The sequence below is a fragment of the Seriola aureovittata genome, chromosome 21 (assembly GCF_021018895.1).
Source record: "Seriola aureovittata isolate HTS-2021-v1 ecotype China chromosome 21, ASM2101889v1, whole genome shotgun sequence".
NCBI classification, from domain to species: Eukaryota; Metazoa; Chordata; class Actinopteri; order Carangiformes; family Carangidae; genus Seriola; species Seriola aureovittata.
Window position 1 is genome coordinate 1,664,349 of NC_079384.1, and position 21,904 is coordinate 1,686,252.

General features: G+C 42.3%; 2 long non-coding RNA genes across 4 annotated transcripts in view; both read left to right on the forward strand.

The window, feature by feature from the left end:
• Positions 1–311: 311 nt before the first annotated feature.
• On the forward strand, positions 312–16,756 carry LOC130162144 (uncharacterized). 3 transcript variants are annotated; one of them, XR_008826245.1, is made up of 5 exons: positions 312–669; positions 952–1,354; positions 12,799–12,912; positions 15,237–15,406; positions 16,209–16,756. It is a non-coding gene; the product is annotated as an uncharacterized LOC130162144 (long non-coding RNA). The 3 variants fall into 3 exon arrangements; XR_008826244.1 differs by lacking the exon at positions 312–669 and adding an exon at positions 3,776–3,819 and having other exon boundaries at positions 801–1,354; XR_008826243.1 differs by lacking the exon at positions 312–669 and having other exon boundaries at positions 885–1,354.
• Positions 16,757–17,790: 1,034 nt separating this feature from the next.
• Positions 17,791–21,904, forward strand: part of LOC130161984 (uncharacterized) — a 50,645-nt gene continuing 46,531 nt past the window's right edge. The window contains exon 1 of the long non-coding RNA XR_008826208.1: positions 17,791–18,075. This is a non-coding gene — a long non-coding RNA (uncharacterized LOC130161984). The remainder of the gene's footprint in view (positions 18,076–21,904) is intronic.

Genomic DNA, 21,904 nt, shown 5'->3' on the forward strand with positions numbered 1-21,904 from the left:
GGAGAAGTTTTTATTTCCCACAGAAAAAAAATCCAGTGTGAAAACCGTCCACAGTGAGATCCCTGTTGGCTTGCCCCTGGTGTATTTGTAGCTACCCAAAAAACTTCAGTCATTGCATCAGGGAGGCGACTGATGTCTCAGCACATCTCGAAACCAGAGCATTAAACTGTATCTGTACAACCAGGACTTTAGTTTAGAGGTCATCAGCTTAAGTGTCCCCCAGGATCCCCCTCGAAATGACTACCCCCGCCCCTCAATAAAGATTAAGACCTAATTTTCAACATTTTATTTTTTATTTATTTATTTATTTTTATTTCATTTTAAAAATATAAAATATACATAATTTATAATTCAATAAAATCAAAGTCACATTTTTTTCAACCGCTACCGTATTCCTACGAACAAGCGCACCCACTGTATTACGCCGCAGCCGCTCCGTAAGTGCGCTTGCGCGTAGGAATACGGTACTAAAAAAATGAAGCGCCAAAGAAGAGTTAGCGCGTGCTGTTTTCACGGGAAGATTTAAACGGATATTGGATTGTTTTGGTGGAAATTTTTAAAAGTGTCTAAAATACTTTTTTTCTCGTGGCCCAGCCCACAACAACACGTCGCTTTGTTACTCTCCCTGGCTCTCCTAACTGGGACCTCCCTCATCATAATCTACTTTAGGTAATGTACCAAAAATATATGACTCAAAAACCCGAACTATCCCTTTACGTAACGTAAGTGTTGCGTTGTGTGTGTGTGTGTGTGTGTGTGTGTGTGTGTGCGTGCGTGCGTGTTTGTGTGTGTGGACTCCAAGTTGGCAACTTTCCCACTGTGTTTGAAGTAGCCTTGCTAGCTTAGTTTGCTATCTGGCTAATGTGACGACACACTCTGGACCGGTAAGAGCGGGAGATTGAACCGGAGAGTAAAACGCTGTTTATTTTTTGGCGGTATCGACTCCACCAGGACACGGACGCCTTGAGAGCGGGAAACCCTGACAGTGGGATTTTTTCTGGATGCAGGGAAAGTGAAGCCATCACTGGATTTAACCAAGACCGACATGGATGAGTCGCAGCTCAGTGTTGTGGAGACTCGGGTCGCAGGCCAGCCGGGCGGCTTGTCTCCAGGTCCTCCGGGCCTCTGGTTCTCACTGCCTCCAAACATGCGCTGACATCTGGGGCCTCCACTGCTGAGAGTCAGGATTATTTCTCCAGGCTGAAGAAGGTATTTTCCGAGCCAGACTAAAAGCTAACCTGACCCAGCTGGCCTTGGAGACTGACCTGAGCAGAAAGTTTAAACAAGAGCGGAAGGATCTTCTTCTGAGGACATTGAACTCATCAGCAAACCGAAGACTTCACACTCAGTTAAGGTAGGATTGATTTATTTCTTCATGTTTTAGTGTTGTGGGTCGTGGGATGCTTTTATATGTTTGGTTAGCCTATTGCTTATGTCACTAATAGTTTTGTTACTTGTATAACAGCCAGCACACAGGACAGATTGTGACTATGTTGTGATGCCTGTGTTAGATGGTGATTTTCAATAGAACCTGTTCTCAGCTGATCAGCAGAGATTGTTTGGTGTCTTTACCTGCTGGTTGTTGCTTTAAACGCTGACTTGCTTTATGTCTGTAAATGTTGTTGGCGCTGTTAAAATCAAACTTGGGAGAGTTGCTGTCATGCAATAGTGTGTGGATGACACATATTTCAGGGGATTGTGTATGTGAGGTGTAATGATGCACTTGTGAAACGATATTATAGCTGTGCCTACTGTGGGTAATTCTTTGGGTTAAGTCACTGCCCCCCTGCATTTCATTTGTAGAAGAAGCTCTTTAGTCAGTGATAGTTGTCAGTACATCAATGGCACATAACAAACAGGAAGTTTGCATAAATAGTTCAGTAAACTTGTCAAAATGTCAAAAAAGTTTATTTGTACAATACTTAAATTAACAAATCTTAAATTAATTATTAGATAATATCATATAGATGCTTCTCCACTGTAAATATTTTAATCACCAAGTACTCTGTCACAAACATATTACTGAACAGTACATACAGCTTTAATCTCTTCACATTGTGTCAAACAAATAACCAACCTCAGGGACTCGGGTCGGGTCAGTTACATATGTGTGTGCACGCTCTGCACACCCTGAATGACAGGCACAGAGAGAGGGCTCTGCAATGAAATTTAATTTTACCCATTGGAAATAGTAAAAAAAAATCAAATAGTGGTGGTTAATGTTGATACTGAGATGGGCTAGTTTAAATTTGTTTTCATCACTCTCAGAGGAGTGGATAGAGGCACCAGACACAGTGTCATGAATTTATTAAAACTATCAAATGTGGGACACGAAGTGTTAAAAGTGAAATTATCCATTTATTTATTTATATAAGGAGTACTTTTAGTTTCTTTAGCTTACATGACTGTGTAAGTATCTCCAGCTACTGAGATTATTATGATGGAGAAAATGTGTCAAGACATGGAAATATTCATCTTCTGCTTGCAGTCTGAAATGACACACAAGTCAGAAGAAATGAAAAATAAAATCTTCCCTTCTTCGGTTGTATTTTACCTCTTTTCTGCTCCGCTCTATATGGTCATTTTTATGATTTCCAGCGGCACTTGAAGGCATCAGTATTCTGCCCTTTCAGATTTCTGGATGGCACACTGAATTTTTCCCAGCAGCTTCCTGCATCCCAGCTCAGTGACCCCTGACACCTCCACGATTCATGTGAGCGGCGGGCAAACTGAAACTGAAACGTAGTCACAGTGTGAATGATTTCATGACTTATTAAGCTCTATGATTAACTGGAAGACGCGGCAGATTACATGGATTTCCTTCAGTGAAGTCCTTCATGGCTCAGAGTGATTCCTCTGCCATATGTAAGGCATCTGCTGCAGAAAATGACAAGAAAATAGGGATGAAATGAAATGAGGGATGATTGTGGCTTCTTCCTCACAGCCAGCAGAGAGAGAGAGGATTACCACTACAGTAACAGTCCAAATCTGAAACTAACAAATAGCTCTACTGTATGAGTACAGTGAGACTTGGTAATACTGAACAGTGCATGCTTGATCACAGTGTGTGTTCATTTTAATTTGACTGCTAGAGGGCGCCAGTCATCTTTAGAAAACAGCTGAACCTGCTGGTCGCACTGCACTGGAAACACTGCACTGCTCAACCAGCAGCAATGAAGCAAAAAACATCTTTGATAGGCTCAGTCTGTCTGATCACTTTCATCTGCCATCCATTATCCCATATAGATAAGGCATGTATGCATGTATACACACAATGCATGTATACACACAATAAATATGGAACATCAAATTCAATTGATCATCAAGAATTAAAGATTATGGCCAAAAGTAATCAGTGCAGAGTGTTGCAGGTTTAAAGCTACTATGAGGATAGATAGATAGATAGATAGATAGATAGATAGATAGATAGATAGATAGATACTTTATTTATATCATATCTACCCACTGCATCTTTAAAATCATTTCATGGCCAAATGTGTTATTTAAAAAATACATATACACATATAAATGCTCCTGTGGATTTGTCACTACAATCAGCTCATCTTATGTGACATGTAGTCATCTGATCAATTGTTAATACAAAAACATTGATTAGTGCGGCTTTAATTTGCATATCTTAGAAATCACTTCGGAGTTTTTAAACATTTTTCTGCAGATTGTGATTATAGTTTTTTTTAAAGCAAAAAATGTATCTGTGTGCTTTTGAAGATTTTTTCATTTCAGTCAGTGGCTCTACTTTCTCTTACATTTGCAGTTTATTTGAAGATGTGGATGAGGCAACAGGAAACAGCTGTGGACGTGAGTCAGTGCACATTAAACATTCTGATGTTAAAGGGCAAACACAAAAAACCCTACTCTGGGTTGTTATATTTGATATACCAAACCCTGCGGTAGTTTAAAGAGGTGAAAACAAGCCAAATAAAATTCTTCAAAAATTATGCCTGAGAGACATTTACACTCAAAACAGCCTGAACTTGTTTTTCTCCCAATAAAAGCTCGGTGAAGAGGAGCTCACTCACCCTCCATCTTTTCCTTTAGGAAGAGCAGCCGGTCCTGCAGGGTCATTACTCAGCAAAGTTAGGTTATGTTGTCTTTAGCTTGCAAAAGGTTCCCATAAAGGGAAGAATGCTAATAAACCCTGGTTGATTATGGTGCTGTTTCAGTACTGGCATTTGGCAGGAACTAAACTCACATCACTCCAGCCCATGTTTTCTTGTTATTGTAATCACACATCACAGTCTGAGCCTCTTTAAAGTTGTCAGTGTTGGGGAAGCTACTTTGGAAGAATAGCTTTGCAAGCTACCAGTGACTTTACACTGGAAGAAGTTGAACTACAGCAAAGCTATCACAAGGAGAAATCTAGTTTGGTCAATTAAAACTACTTAGAAAAAGTCATTCAAACTCCTTTTTAAAAAATTATCTAAATTGAGTTTATTGCAAAAAGTGTCTACTTGTTCAGAGGTCATATTACAAACCAAAAAAATAAAATATCCCACTACAGAGTGTGAAGCAAACTAAACTATAACACCAAATGAAATAATAAACAATATAATATATAATATAAGTATCTCTACAGCAACTAATCCTCCATTGTCTCACTGCTCATGACTGAGCACCAGAGTTTGCTAACATTAGATCATATATCACATTTCATGTTGGTGAAATGACAAGTTAACATTAAAAATAAAAGGATGCACTTTCAGCTAGCTAGCATTAGTTAGCTAAACTGTGATTTAAGGTAAAAGTTAGCAAATAACTAAACTACTAGTTCAATTGCATGTAGTTAGCTACTCCCAACACTGAAGACTAGTATAATAACTAGTGCAGTGCCTATTCGTTGGTCGATGGAATTAGAAAAGCATTATAAGTGCAATCTATTTACCATTTACATCAAAGTTTATGTTACACTGTTATTTATGGTGTTTGTCTGTTTTTTCACATGGAAAAACGAGGTTTGAAGCTTCATCTTCATCATCAGTTGACACTGCGTCAGATGTCAAGCAAATCAAAGGACAGACAGACAGAGCGTCCTCCATTACATTTAGATATAAATGTTCCACAGGCAGTACAGTGATTTTGCCTCTATAGCCAAAGTGAAGCTGCAAGGACATTAAGTGCAGAGACCCGGTCACCTTGGCAGCGTTGGATAACTTAGGAAATGCTTGCTTTACAAACCAAGACCCTGGAGATTGCATTATAGTGTAGAATCAATCAGAGAAGACATGTAGCACAGAAACACTTTATCTGTGCCAGGAAGAGGCACGGCTGGAGAGTTAAACCTTCATCTCTTCCCTTTGAACAACTTCTGGATGTGAAGGAGCTGGAACTGTATTAAATAATTGAGAGTTGGAAGGTAATTGAGGACATAGATCAATAATATCTAGGGGGTTGTTCTCATTACAGAGATACCAAGACACTTCCGAAAGTTATGGCACAATGATGATGAATCTGGAGAGAAAGGCAGAGAGAAAGGGAGAAGAAGGAGGAGGAGAAAGGGAGCAATGAGATCTAAAAATTTAACAAATGAGACCCATTTCCCATCCCTGTCTGTCTCATCAGAGCCTCATATCAAACCTTTGGATGTGGCAGGTGGTTTGGCCGCTTCACATTTCAAAATGTCAGATCTCTGCGCTTAGAAATGGGGATCTTTCCAGGGAGCCTGACGGCTTCCCGGGCCCTGATTTCCCAGAGGATTGGCAGTCTCGACACGCATGGGCGTCTGTGAGCATTTAAACAGTCAACCCCCCCCCACCCACCACCACCCATCCAGCCTCCCAAACGGCACCCAGCTCCCTATTACAGCCTCTTCTATCCTCTCATCCACTATCTCCGCCCTGTTTCTCCTCCACCATCAAGCACACTTCGCTTCTGCCTCTATCACCTGTAAAAAGGGACTCGCTCAACTTGTGGGATTAAACAGAGTCATTTCATTAAATGTTTACACTGCCTTAGCCAAAGTGAGCGATGTGGAGTCGATGAAGCTGGAGTTTCAAATCAGAGATGGTATCTTTTCCTCACCTGGGGTGGAAATTGGAGAGCTGCATTTAAACTGATAGAGTGTGTTTCAGGGGATCAGTTACTTTTCTACCTGTTTATCCCCAGGGGCTCAGTATGGAGAGGCAGAGCTGGTGTTCATGCTCACACACACACACACACACACACACACACACACACACACACACACACACACACACACACAAACAAACCTAACTACATGTGTGAACCCACTTTTGTTTTACTTTGATTATATTAGATTCATTGACTAGTTTCAAACCTCTAATCTATGTCCTGACCTAAAACTAAATTTCTAAACTTAACTCAGTCCTAGTCTAATTCTAAACCCAGATCCCAAACTCTTACTGAAGTGAACTTTGGCTGAATCATCCTCACTTTGAAGCTGAACTCAAATTGGTTCTCAAATGACAAAAGGACAAAAAACCATGGTTGGATTAACCAGCTATTGGCCCCAGAGGCAAAAAGTCCATATTGATCCCAGTTCTTCCCGTCTCATTGTGTTGATCCCGTCACCCAGTTCACCCTGAGACCCAGTAAACAACCAACGCAACCTGCCACAGATTTGCTGTCTGTGAACAGATAACATACTAAACCACTGGAATTAGCTTAATTTAGTCTCATCAGTGATGGTGGTACTTCTAATGTCCATGTCCAGGAATATGTTGGACCAGAAGTTTCATTTTCCTACCTGTGAAGATGCTAAAGTGCTTCACAGAGGTGAGGAAACCGGCTACGTCGGCTTTTAGTGGTAAATATTTCCAAATCAGGAAAATAAAACACAATTAATTTTCTACAAATCAACTAACACTATATTAAATCAACATTATGATTCAATATAGTGAATCAGGGGCCTTCACGGACCACAGGTTGTGGATCCCTGGGCGTCTGGGTTGGTACCAGCTGGTAATTCAGCCCTAACTAAAGAATGAGTAACAATCAAAACTGCTTTTTTTTTTTCTTCTCTGTTTTTTCATCTAAACCTATTTTTTCTCCTGTCTGCTGCCGTCTGCACATACACACACCTACACACACACACACACACCATTCAACCAGAACATCTCTTTGAGGTCGAAGGTCATCTCCCATCAGCTGTTGTTCGGAGAAATCTGCCCTCCAAGGACAGTCCTGGCTGTTTATAGTCGCTGGCCTTGGCGTCTCTTGTATCTCCTCCACTTTAACATAGCCCAGGAAACTGACTGGGAAAGTGGTGACGCCAATGAAATCTCTCCCCCTCGACTCCCATCCTCCACTCTGAGTGGCTATTGTCTTCACCCCGGTCATATAAATCAGACGGTGCGAGAGAGCGGAGGAGGATTAAAAGAGGAAGCGGGAGGGAGGGACAGAGGAAGATGGAGTGGAGGAGAAAAAAGAGAAACGGGTCTTATGGCCAAACTCTCCTCTTCAAGGTCGTCACGGTGATTGGGTTGGTGTGAGGAGGATGGGACTCAGGGAAATGAGAAAGCACAATGTCCAGTCTGCAGTGTGTGTCATTTGCTCCAAAACAAATTTTTATTTCTGGAGCCCTTCGGCCGTTTCTGTTCCTTACAGCTCTTAAAGGAACATAACAGGAATTTCAATATGAACCTATGGTGAAATATACATGACCATGTTTCACAGTGTTGCATAATTTGGGCGTGAATCGTCCTACATTGACAAACTGCCGACCCCTGTTCTATGAATGTCATTACTGAGGCTCGGTATTTCAGGATATTTTCCATCCTGTCGAGAAGATTTTTCCTCTAAATCCATGTCACATGATGAATGTGAAGTGTTTCATCACAGCGTCATCCTGTGTGATGTCCATATGTGTTCGAATGCAGATCAGTTTGTCGTGACAGAAAGCAGATAGCTGTAACTCCTACTAACTCCTACTCTTATTTCTCATTTGTCTGAGAGTAGGTGTGATCTAACATACTGTGTATGAGCTTTCCAAGAAGGCCAGCAATGGTGAATATGGAAATTTACACTGTTTGTTAAAGGTTTTGTTCACCCAATTTTTTAAAATAATGTGTAATATTGTATTATGTGTTATATTTTAAATATTTTTCTGGTATCTAGTCGTGCAGTATTCATGTTTTGAGATATGAGCAGCTCAGTGTCACTGTTTCTTGAGAGAGTTGTTGAGATTTTTTTGAAATGTAATTTTTCGGTGCTGCTGGGGCGCAGGCAGAAATCTCAGAGACAAATATCTGAACACATAGACAAATATTAAGTGAGAAAATATTTAAAACAAGTATAAGCAGCATAGAGCCTGATGAAACCAGGTGGTGTCACAGACAAGATCATCCACCTGTGCAAACAAAACAGGTGGTAAAACCTTGGTGATGTAGCGACTGGCTAGTTGCTACAAACCTCTGTAGCTGGTGAGCTAACAGCTAACACACTAGCCTATTGGAAACAGGCCAGCTGACTTCATTTAAGTAGCAAGGCAGGAGCTTGGTTGCATTTAATTTATTCTGGAGATGAAGGTCTACCATTGATAGGTCGTCTGTGCAGCAGGTTACCCATAGTTACGTTTTGTTGCTAGGCAACATCTGGTGGTCGTAGTAATTATGACAGGAGCAAAGGAGGAAGTCCAGTGATGTTGTATATCAGCCACAAAGTCCACAATAACAGCAGGATGAGGTGGATGGATGGATCAACAAGACGAGGGTTCGTCGTTTCTTTTATCCGAGAGTGTTTTTTATTATTGTAACCATGACAACAAAGAAACCACGATCTTTTACTAAATCTAACCAAGCCATGACCATTTGCAATTGAAGCCATTGCGAAGAAGGTCCCTGTGCGCCACTGTTGGTACGCTCCGCAGGTCTATTGTTGTAGCCATGACAACTGAGGTCCAGTACACACTATTTCAGGAGACACTCCCATAGGTCGTATCAGAGGGTTGGAACAGACGACCTGTGTGGTTGTTCAGGTTGCAGGACATGTTGGAGAAGATGTCACAGATTTAAATGCTGGTGTGACTGGGCCTTTAAACCTGCTGTTACACTTAATTTCTTAATTTCATCTAGTTTCCTAGATCCAGCATCAGAGGTCAAGTGTCTTTCTCAAGGACCCTTCAGCAGGACAGACTCTTGAATCATTTGATGATGCTAATGTCCTCAAACCAGCACTTTTTCATATTAAATAATATTTTTCCATTTAAGATTTTGTGTTGTTAGACGTGATTCTGATATTTTGTTTTTGTTACATACAGTGTGAGCCTGAAAGAAGAAGAGAGTGATGGAGACTGAGAGAGGAAGGGAGAGAAAAATGGATGCCGGTGGCTGGTTTGTGTGAGAGAGAGAAGATGGGGAGGAGGAGAGATTTCCCTCCTTATCTTTCACGGCAGTTACACTTTGCAGATTTTTATCTCATCTGGCAGAGAGGCATGTGAGGTTCGCTTCATCTAGCTTTTAACTGATTATCTATTTGTCAACATTTCTCACCATTTCCTCTTCTCAAAGCCCCGGGGAGGTCTGGAAATATTGACTTCAGTCCAACAGAATCTAAAGTCGGACTCCAAATTGAGTGCAGAGGCTTCTTCTTCTCCTGCCAGGCCTGATTCTGCACCTTCAAGTGTATACCCAGGCTTTAAATCGGGTATTTAAAGATTGATCCAACACACAACAATAGTGTGTCAATTACTAGACATCTCATGTATAATCTGCAGGGAACAGCCTGTGGTTGAGGAGAAATACAGGCAGCAGTTGGCTGGAGGAGGCGGTTAGAAGCTCACTGTTGATTTTCTATTCATCGCTTATTAGCCAGAATGTCATTCCTCCGTCCTCCCCGAGACCACGTTTCTGGAGCAATTTGAAACAAACAATTGAACGATCTGAAAGGCTTAATATGATTAAAACATGATCAACTACGTCGGCGGCAGCAGCCACTGTGCGTAATTGGATTACTAATGGGGGAACACGGATGAAAAGTGGCGGGGAGAAGAGAGGTCCGGACAGACCTGGATCAAGTGTGGTTTCTATTCTGATGCAGGGAACATATTGTGGTGGGAAAATAAGCACGATAAATCATGTCACTGTCCCAGATGTAAGGAGTCATTAAATTTTTCAAATGAGTGAATTTGAGATAACCTCAGTGTGTGTCCCTCTGGAAATGAATTCCTGGACAATAAGACCATGTCTCATTAATTTGATGAAATGAATTATTTTTCCAGTGGAGACTGTCCATTGCTGTGACCATTGTGCGAATTTTAAAGGGTCAGCTCACCCAAATTTTCAGAAAGTATATACCCATTGTCAGAGTGCAAATTATAAGTGATGAAATCCCTACAGTAGCCTGCTTGGTTCACTAAAGCTTAGTTTTCCCTCTGGAGTGTAGTGAAGTGGAAGTATGAAGTAGCAAAACATGGAAATACTCAAGTAAAGGACAAGTACCTTCCAGATGTTTCCAGATGATGTAGATGTTCCACTAACAGCAAGGTTTAGAAATGGTATGGTCCACTTTAGGGGTGTCTGAAATCGTATGACAAGATTCTTCCAGCCATAAATATAGAAAATATACATTTACAATATATGGATAAATGTTACAAACCCCTCAAACTGGTGTTTTTACCTCTTTTGGGGGGTGGGGGTCCAGGTCTTAATCGGGGGGGGGGTGAGACCCCTCCACCCCTTTCACAGGTTGTTAATGCAAGAAAACAACGTCTGAACACTGAATAAAAGAAACAAAAGAAGCAATCAGAGCAGTTAGCGTAGTTAGCATCTTTCATTTGTTTATGTTGTTTGTTAGCTTGTAACCGGCAGTGGCTGACACAGTGTTAGCAGTTGTGCGCGCCCCCCCCCCCCCCCCCCCAAAAGGTGACAGGATTGGTTCCTTAGATTTGTGACGTATTAAACCCTGAATCTGTTTTTAGACTGTCATTGGTTCACTGCAGGTCAAGGTGGAAACACTCAGTCTGATGATTATTTCATCATCATGTGTCTGTGTTATATAAAAACATCATATGGACGTTAACGAGGTGAAACACATGATTTTCATCAAGGTAACTGTTCAATGCTGTGAGCTCTGCATTCAAAATATAAAATACCCTCTTGGATTAAAAAGTGCGATATATTACCACCTCTCCTCTCTCCTGTTTACTGTTCTGTGCAGCTCCTGGTTTCGTATAGGACAACACCAGCTATATTAGATGGTAGCTTCTGTGTTTGGGGACTGGATAGATGTTATCCTCTCTCCAAATGTATTCTCATATCAGCTGGGCTATTTCTGCTGTTGTTCCCTCTCTTTCTTTTTTTTTTTTTTTTTCTGGCCTGAATGTGAAGATCTGTCTCTGGTCCCTCAGATTCTGCTGTACCCGCAGGCTGTAATAAACTACAGACATGTTTCTCCAGCTCTAACTGCACCTTCGCTGCCCCCTCTCTGCGACACAGGCCATATCATTATCCTCACAAGCAACAAAAATGCCTCTGCAATCTCGGTGTTGGAGGAATTTCTCCCGCCTTCTGTCAGCCGCTCTCCGGTCGTGACTTACACTGAATGCACAAAACAAGAAAAATAAAAATCCACAAACGCGCCGGTGTTTTTGTGTTTCCCCCCGTGAGGAAGAGGAGAGGATGGGAACATGTGAGGGTTATCTGACACTGCAAAGCTGGTTGAAAGTGTTGCTGCATGGTGAAAGAAGCTGTTGTGTAATAAGAAAATAACCTTGTGCAGAACTCCTCTGTTAACATGGGGAAAGTGACACAGGAAGTGAGTGCAGACTACAGTGAGGATACAAGTTTTTTCTTTTTTGTTTCCTGGCTGCAGTCCCAGAAAGCTATTGATCCTGGACGTTGTGTGCTATGAATGAGTCTGCTGCTGGGTTTGTGCACGGCTCGTGTGCATCTGTTTGTCTGGCTGTGGACCAGATAAGGAAGCAGAGAGCAGAGCTTGAGACAAGGCGGTGCAGATGACCGTACGGCAGAGAGCAGTCTGAAGGCGTTCCCGCCTCTGATTCATCCTCTCTGGTCGCTCATTTGCAGCCACCGGCCACAAACAACACTAGATGGCGCTGTTTATTTCTAGTAGGGAGCTTAACCTGTCATGCACATTAATACTCAGAGGAAAAAAGTTTCTCCTATGTAATAGTATAGCACCCACACATCATTAACTGATAGATGCTCTTGTTTGAAATGCTGGTTACTTCTCGTGTTGGAGCAGCACCGCTTCTTCACGTATTGATTTTTTAATTAGTGTGTATTGGGGTGAGGTTGCACCATTTGAGCACAGTTTCTCAGTTTTCTTCATGTGCTCCCTGAGGACACGACTCTCCGTGTGATGCTCCGGACAAACACGAACCACAGAGAGCCTTTTGGAGAGGGTGTGACGGCGGCGTCAGAGCGGCGGAGGAATGCAGGCAGAGCTCGTCGTGTCAAGTTTGAGTGAACCGTCGATGTGCCATTGCCTGGCAACAATGATTTTCCCAGCGTAATGTGAAAACCAGGATTGCAGGACTGTGTGTTCCTGCTATCACTGAGGTGTTACTGTGTTTGTCCTCTCAGCAGCAGCACGCTCGTTGGAAAAATACACACTCTGCTAAGTGACAACATGATATTTTCTGTATGCATGTGTCTATTTTCTTGTCAAAGAAACACACATGAGTTTGATTATTGATCAGAGAGACAGAACAAAATGCAGTGCACGGCCACTGGACCGGTCTCAGATCACTTTCCACGTATTGATCAAAGCAAATGAAACGACTTGAGTGGCCAAGACTTAATGTGATTCTGATGTGTGTTTGTGTGTATGTGTGTGTGTGTGTTTGTGTGTGTATGACAGGCAGGTTGACGTGGAGCCGGGGGAGACCTCATTACACCAGACCTCTGTCCATGTGTGAGACAAGGCCCTCGTCTCGTCGCCGTGTCCTTGACACTGCTGTCATATCCACTGCAAGTGCATGCACACACACACACACACACACACACACACACACACACAAAGTTTGACAGTTCACATTTGAGAGATTGGAGAATAAACTCGTCGATAGAGAACCTCTGTTATCTGTCATCCTGTCCTCTGAACATTGTCCTGCGCTTGGAAATTGGCACCGAGCAGCTCGTGACTAAAAGGCAGATTTGTCTTCTGTCCCGTCTTCACCCTGAAGGACAATTCTGGTTTATTACAATGTTAGTCTTATTTGGATATTATGATAATACTGTACACACCTGGGGTAACACAGAACTATTATTACAGTCCACTGGGCCAAGAAACACCAGCATTCAGGATTTCTAAAATGTGTTATTTGGACATAGAACAGAATTACAGTAATGATGATGAACCATAAAAGGAACAAACAGTATTTTGAGTAATAATTTTACCATTAACCTTTTTTGTCTTTTTTTCTTACTGCGTCGAGATTTCAGCAACTAACATGGTCAGTTTATTATTATCACCAGTTAGGGATCAGCAGCACGAACTGAGATCCCTGTTTTTCTGCTAAAGTCTAATCCAGTTTCTCAGGAGAAATACCTGCAGGATCCTGATTGTTACTGTGTGCACTTGCAGTGTGTGTCAGGGTGCACCTGTGTGTGTTACATCCCGAAGAAGATCATATGTTTCTTCAAACCTCATTAATGTTACCAGGCAACTGTCATAGGTATAGCCTAAACTTAAAGCTCCATCCGGTCTAAAGGTCTGTGTCCATGTGTAGTGTGATTATAGATCAGGTCTAGCTTCTATATTAATACTGTGAAAGTATCAAAGCCTCAGTCTACAGAGAAATGCACACAGCCTGTATTCAGAAACTGAGCCTTAAAACCAGCCGTCAGGACTTCTGGAACTTTGTGATGTCACAACAAAGCAGTCACCAAGCCCCGCCCACCTGGACCCACCATCCAAACCTTGCAGGATGTGGTTTCTCTGAGTGTTTTACCTGAAATCTGCTTTATTTTTATTGGAGCACTCAGAAAACAGTCAGCCAATCAGAAGAGAGGCTCAGAGCCTCCTCTCTTCTGATTGGCTGACTGACCTGTTGTTACTAGAGCTCCAGAGAGAAGCCTGAGAGAGGAGATGTAAAACTACACTGAGATGGTTTTTATATCTTCTTATAGATCAACACTTCAAATAAAACAGGAGAAATGTAAAATATGGAACCTTTAATTATAAAAATTACAACTTTGGATCAACTTTTTATCCACAGCTGTTTCTTCCAATTACTTTTCATGCAAGATATTTTTATGTGCAAGTTGCAGAAAACTGCTGTCATGAAACCTCATTCAAAATCTCGTTGACATTTATAACAACACAAATAATTAAAAATCCAGTTTGGGAATAAAGCAGAGACTTACTCTGCACCATGACCTGTGTTTACCTCCAAAACAGTAAATAGATAAATGACACAACATCATTGTGAACTGTAGTTAAATGTCATCTCAGACATGTCTGAGTGTTGAGACAGCAGAGATTACAGCTGACAAGCTGCTGAAACTACAGGTGAATATAATGGATACAGACATGTTGCTACCTGCTTATCTGAAGAAAAGGAGCTAAAAGGTTTTAAAAGTCGCCAAATCTAGTGAGAAAAATCACTAAGAAGCCAACACCACAATGTTGATGAGCACTGGCCTTATAATGTGGGTTATTTACAGTGTGACAATGTTGGAGTAATTTAGTTAGTAATTTAGATTTTTATTGTTCTTTATATTTAGATTTTGAAAATGCCTCTAACGAGAACATACATTCAGAATTAAAAAAACAAAATTTCATTGATTATTTATTACATAATGGTGATGAATGCTGATTTACCATCAAAGCATAAAGTAAACAGCTAGTTCAACAGGTAGTTTAACAGGTGGAGCAAAGATCGAAGAACACTCCCCTGTCATTACAAGTTACTGTGCTAAGTAAGAATAACTTCAGGTCAGTATGTGATGGTCATGTGGTCACATTTTACCACTGGAAATCACACAAAATCAAACGATATAATGATCTATTTTGGAAATTAAACGTCCTTCGTGGCAGGACATTCAGGGAAATCAGTGATAAACTTTATGGGCAGATCTTAAACCCTGTTAGCAGGACTAATGGCTGTGACACGGAGAGGAGACGACCCCAGTTGTATGATCTTCTAAAAGCATGTCAGAGATAGGAACACACTCTCATGCATCTCCCAACACACACACAAGGGCGACTCACACACCCCCCGGGGGGGGGGGGGGGTTTATTATGAAGACAGTGATGTGGCCACACATTTCACCTCTGCCATGTGTTATAGGCAGAGCGACGTGGGCGCGGCATCTCATTCTACTGCGTCTGACCTCACGTCATCTCCGCCAAGGTGGGTGTCACCTCATTCAGAAACGAGGCGTCGCTCCCTCCGGAGGATCCACCCCCCCCCCACCCCCTCTGCTCGATGACAGGGCCTCGAGAGCTTACCACAGGCAGAGAGGTGAGTGAGAGATAAATCTAAAGAGGCGGTGCAGGAGGGGAGGAGAGAGACGGAGGGAAAACAGAGGGATGGGGTGAGGAAGAAAGGGAGGGAGGGATGGGGGAGATTGCAGGGAGTGTGGGAAGAATGGGTAGATTTGATGCAGAGGAATTAAGGGTGTAGAGGTGAAGGAGCGCATCAACCCCCTCTGTTTCATCTCAGCACGTCTACAGCCTCATTCAGCCTCAGACAGCAGAAAATAAAGCCAGCCATTTATCTGCGTACAGAACTGTGGAGACCAGATGAACGGACCTGTAAACCCTGATCCAAGGTCAGTTTCTTTCTCTGAACGCCTGAGTTCAGGGGTGGCAGATTGGAAAAGCTGGTCCTCAATCCACAGTCTGACATGGAGTCGCTGCCGCCGCCGCCGCCACCTCAACCGACAATCAGGACAATTTGTTGAGTCGCAGCAGTTTCCAAATCGTGACCCTGTAAATCACAGAAATGGCGGCTCCTGATGGAGATCGGGCTGTAGAGCTGTTTCATATATGTTTGACGGTGCTTCCTCTTCCTCTTATGGCTGAAAATATGTTCGGTACATGTGGGATAAACATGAGGAAACCCTCCCGCAGCTTTACCTGCGACCTGACAGTTGTGAGTCTTAACGAACACAAACTGATGAATATTTGATGAGCGGACAAGGTGTGACGTTAGCTTTTAGCTCCTCAGCTTTTTAGTGAAGTCGTTTTCAGTCTCATGAGAGAAGCTGCATCCTTTTTTTTCCTTTTTTAACCCTGCTTCTCTTTCATGTCTTTTACTACAGGCTTTGCTAATCGTCCACTTCCTGTCGCTGCGGCGTTTCAGCAGGCTACTGTCTCTGCACATCCTCACCAGCTGGAGGCAAAACTGCTAGCCTCAAACATCTCTTACTGCGCCATACAGAACACAGCAGCAGTAACGTTCTGATGAAAACCGGACAGTGAGAACACACATTGCTCCAATCTTGAAATCTGGTTATCTGTTTGTCACAGAAATTCTTTTGTTGGTTTTGAAATTTCAGATCGCCTTCGCCCCGTCTAATCTGTCCGACATGGTTAAGTACAATGCTCTAAATCTGTTGACTCTTTCAAACACAATCTTAAGACACATCTTTTCACCATCGCTTTCTCCTGAAGTGTCTTTTCTTTTACCTGATAGTCGTGTCTTATCCTGCTGTTTTAATTCACTTTTATTTTATTTTCATATTGCTTTCTCCTCTGGTGGCTGTTTTATCTTGAATTATCCTGCTGTTTTAATTCAACGTTGGTTTATTTTCCTTGATTTTATTGCTGAACTGTGCTATCTAAATAAAGTTTATTATTGTTATTATTATTATGAATGTGCTGAATGGAGTTACTGATGTCACATTCATGTCAGGTGGGAGTTATCTTCCAAATTATAATTATCACTGGGAAAGTTTTTTCCCTGACTTCACCCTAAATATTACAGAAAAGCTCACAAGAGGAGGCTTCATGTTGGCTGCTGTTAACGGTTGCTCAGTTAATTAAATGTTAATTTATTATATTAACCATGCACAGTATCTTAAATCCTCATGTGACAAACTGCAATGACACACCTGTAGCTTATCAGTAGTAGCAAAAAGCTTTGTTCGCTAGGTAGCATTAGTATGACATACATTAAGAATTGTGGCTAACATTTATGTCTACTACGTCTTATATATCCTCTTAGAGCCCACATGTTTTAAACCTAATTTGCATACAGTTGCATATGTAAATAATAATAAGCTTGTAACAGAAGAACTGTAAGGCCAGATTTGTAAGGTAATGTATTCTAGTTAGTCTGTTTTGCATGTGACATACATGCTTTGTTTTTTTTTTTTTTTATCATTTTTCAGTTCTCAACTGTAAAAAAGACATAACTACCAACAGGATATAGTTTATACAAGAACAATGAAAAAGTTCCACAATACTCCTACATGTTGTCAAAAGCTGCTCTGTGAAGCTTCAAGGCCTCTTGGCCTAATAGTTTAGTTTAATAAGCCTTTATAGTTCATATTTTCACTCTCTGAAAGGAAAACTGGGAGAAATGTGCTTTAACTCTTTGTTATGAAATTATAGAAAACACACTGAAACATTCTGATGCCTAAGAAACCTTTTTGGAACCATTCAAAACAGAGCTGACTGTCTGTCACACCCCTCAAAGCCTATTGGCTTTCCATTTGAAGTGCCCGCCCCCCTAGTTTGCTCTGATTGGTCAGTGGAGACGTCCATCTACAAGCTGCAGTAATTCAGTAAAGCTGTGAAAAAAAAAACAGACTTTCCGACGGAGAGAACGTCATTACGTCATACACTCGGTTACGCTCGCTGTCTTCCCCGGACCGCCTCGAAGTGACACCGGATCCGATCTTTACAGGGAGGCCGCCATTTTGTAGCCAGAGAGCTAACAAACAATAGCAGATCCGCTAACACAGCAAAGATGGAACCGGAAGGAGAGAGAGAGAGGAGTGAGGGAAGAGCAGCGGGAACAAATCGCTCGGTCCTCTGCTTTGGACTTCTCAGGATGATATTGATTAACCTGGAATACTTTTACAGGGAACCCCTCTGATTTCTGTGACCTGTGGACACTTGTGGACTTAAGGAATATAAACAACGGAGGAATGGAGGGAGAATCGGAGTTCTACAGTCTAAACGGTATGTAGTCACCACACTCTGCTGTAGATATTCATAAATCATATTTATTAGCTTATGGTTAGCGCAAGTAGAAGGTATATCTGAATTCTGGAGAGTGAGGTAAAGGCAGAGGACATCTAATGGGCCGTAAACGGGCCAGCGGGCCAAATAACGATAAATAATAACAATGTGGATAAATTCAACAACATAACCTGCTACTTTCACATGGGAATCCTTTATTTTGTCTGTTTAAAATACGTCACCGCACTTTTCGCTTTGCTCCTGTCATCATCACCTAGCAACAAAAGGTAACTATGGGTCATGATAACCTGCTGCACAGACGACCTATGGGCTCGTTTTATTTTAACAGGAGGGCTGTTACATTAACTGTTGGATTGTTAATGGATCAGGGATGCTAACCGGTTTGATGCATCACTCTCTGCTTTGCCACATAACACTACACAACATTGGTGCTGGTGTAAATTGTGTGCTGCAGAATTGTCCAATAGGAACACAGCTTGTTGGAGTGCAGCGGTGAAAAGCTTGTATGTGTTGGTTTTGCAAGGCGATGGCAAACTTATTCACATTACTGTGGAAAAACAGCTTTTTTTTTTTTTTTTGCATATCTCTATTATTGTAGATGTGGTCAGCTGAATGTTCACATTTGTTTAACTGAAATATGAAGAAAAATCTAATTACTTCTGTTTCTTCTGTTTCTGTACAAAAATAAATTGGCCTCAGACAAAAAAAAAAAGATGGTCACCTGGCGCATGCAAATGTGGTTTCCAGGTTTGTTACAAAAACACTTGCTGGCAGCATGCAGTACTGTGTTTTTTCTCTGCTTTGGATGCAAGTTATTCAACATCTTATTTTGTGTCTGCAAGTTAAATCATGAATAGAACCATAACTTTCCCTGACTGCATCTTCAGACATAAGTATAACAGAGACAGATGAGGAAAACAACACATAAAATGTTATAGTGAGCGATGGCGTACGAATACGAGCTGCTTACACTCCAGGTTTCTTAAATCTCTCTGTCTGCCGCTCTCTCATCTTCTCAAAACACACTTATTATTATTTCCCATCCTTTCATAAGCAGCAATAAAGAAAACAAATTGGGGCTGTGTCAACTATGTTCATGAGAAGTTAGCAAGGCAGGGAGGGTGGGGGAGAGAGGGAGGGACACAAACCAATTACAGGCATTGATTTACTTCCAGGCTGCCTTATGGGTGGCTTAGCTTGCCGGTCAGGTTCCAGGTAATTCAGGGGATTGCATCCATCGCCATGTACTTCAGTTATCGCTGCAATCCCATCTCAGCCTCCATGAAAGCACGTGGTGAGACCGGAATATTAATAAGCAGGCGCTGCGTTCAAAGTCTGGGCCCATAAGATATTGCATGATCCACAGTGACAACCCCCCCCCCCCCCCCCCCCCCCCCCCCCGCCTCTGTATCCACTCCGAGGGGGCCACCATTTCATGTTTCATATTCTGCTGGTGTGTGTGGCGAGCTGAATGCAGAGATACCTCTTAGCATGTTTCTTTTATACGCCAGGTCTCAGATGTTTACAGATGAAATGCTTTTCAAACGTGCCACAAAGCCTCTCCTCTCAATACACGTTTGATAAATGTGGCACACGCTCTAATCAATCATGTGAAGGACTTTTACTTGTTGGACGTCTCTAATTGTCAAGAGCTCAAAAGACCCCCCCCCCCCCCCCTCGCCGTTTGATGGTTGAACACACCCGTTAGGAAATCACTGTTATACAGTTGTTCAATTTCAGAGGCTCAAGGACGAGATGTGAAGGACAAGAGACATAAAGAGAGGCTTGGGGAGTCCATTGTGACCCCCCCCTCCACCCCAGCTCAAACACATTCAAACAGCCTGTCTTCGGATTCCACCTGCCACTTTTTCTCATTTCGTCTCAGTCCTTCAAACCCGTCCTCTCACCTCTTGACTTTCTCCTCTTTTTCCGTCCGCCGCCCCCTCCTCCGACTCTTCAATCACAAGCGTTTGGCTGCCAGTGGGATCAAGCCACTGCGAGATGTATGAGCGTGGAGAAAAATGGATGGCTAATTCAATCAAGTCTATTATTCCTGAGGCACCGCAGTGTTATCAGCAGCACTGCAAAGGCGTTTTGATGCATTGCCTTCATGCTCAGCCTTGCCCCCCCCCCCCCCCTCCCCTCCTCCCCACTCCCACAGAAATCAAAGTTGTTGTGGTCTGTGGGGGGAGGAGGGGAGGAGGTGGAGAAGAGCTTCACAGAGTCATCAGAGACCAGAGAGAGGGCTTGTTTCAGCAGCAGGGCGACACACAGCAGTGGGCCGTTTACCTTCACCACAAGGAAGCTGCTGTCACTGCGACGAGGAGTCGAGTGTCAGGTGTCAACATCATGTGCAAACAAGGAGTGAATCATATCAGTCTGTGTTTAGGTAGAAATAGTTCCGGAGGCAGCATCTCACTGAAGTTACAGCAATGACTATAGACTTTTAATAGAAATATTTTCTCAACTATTTATTTAAATGTCACCTCTTTAGAGCTGCACTAATCAATGTTTTTAAAGGGACAATATATATCCTATCCTATACATCCAGAAGGATGTTTGTCTTTTTGCTGTGTTTTTTGTTGCAGCATTTTGTCTGTAGACACCATGATGTGATTTTCCAAATGCACCTAATCCCTCCTGGCCTCCAACCATCATATGAACCACATATTAGACGACCCCAAACTCTATCTTAAAACTGCATCCAGAAATCGTTCAGACCTGGCGTTTCCTGACGCACATACGTATAGACCAGAGGTGTTCAAACACTTTGAGTGGCGGCTCAGTGAATGGAAGGGAAAAATATGATAAGTTATTACATTAGTTATTAAAAAGCATCCCGTAAATTAGCCACTTTAGCCATATATGGTTTTCCCCACTTTCCTACAGTCAGAAACTAATAAAAAAAACCTATGAAAACACTATAGACTGTAAATTAAGATGGCCGTAGCCTCCGTGACATCACCCACGGGTTTCTGTAGGGCTGTTTTGAAGCTCAGAGGGAACTGCTCAACCGTCGCCATCTTGGCAGTGCCTGACTCCGCCCCTAACTCCCATCTAATCCAATAGGCAAAGAGGAGGGGGCGTATGTGGAACTGAGATTTTGGTGAGACTTTGTAGTGAACATAAGCTCCCGTTAGCATCGTTAACACAACTGGGCGTCTGGGTATCTAGCTCGTAGGCTAACCCAAGGCTAATTAATTTGCTGGCTAATTAGGTACTGTTCTTCTTTTTGTCGAGAGTTGCTAATTCTGGTGTGATGAATCAAATCTCTTTAATTCCAGCAGCATGGAGAGAAGAGGCTTACATGGTTGTTCTCTAAAGAAGGTGTCTTACTTTGTTTACTGTCAGACAAACTAAAGACAACAGTTGCTGACACATGACAAGGTTTGTTGAGTCAGTGCTACATTCGAGTGTTACTCATGCCTTATTCAGTACAGTGACTCTTTGGTGGTGACTTCTCTGCAGGCTTTCATGTGACATTTTAACATGGGAGTCTATGGGGACTGACTCACTGTTGGAGCCAGACTCTAGTGGTCGTTAGAGGAACTGCAGCTTTTGGTTCTTCAGTGTTGATGCTTCATGTTTCTTCCTTGGTGGTTGTGGCTTGCCCACACCTCCCCTTAGCTCCTTAGGAACCTGTGATTTGGGCTGATGATGTGAGATTATTGTCCAATAAGTTATTTGATTTCCCACAAATTAGACAGAAGCCTGTTTGAGGGAATGCAGTCAACTTTTGGAAATGTGTCATCCTAATTTCTCTCCCTTGACCTTGAGACCAGGCATTTCATTAGGCTTTTTAAGATCA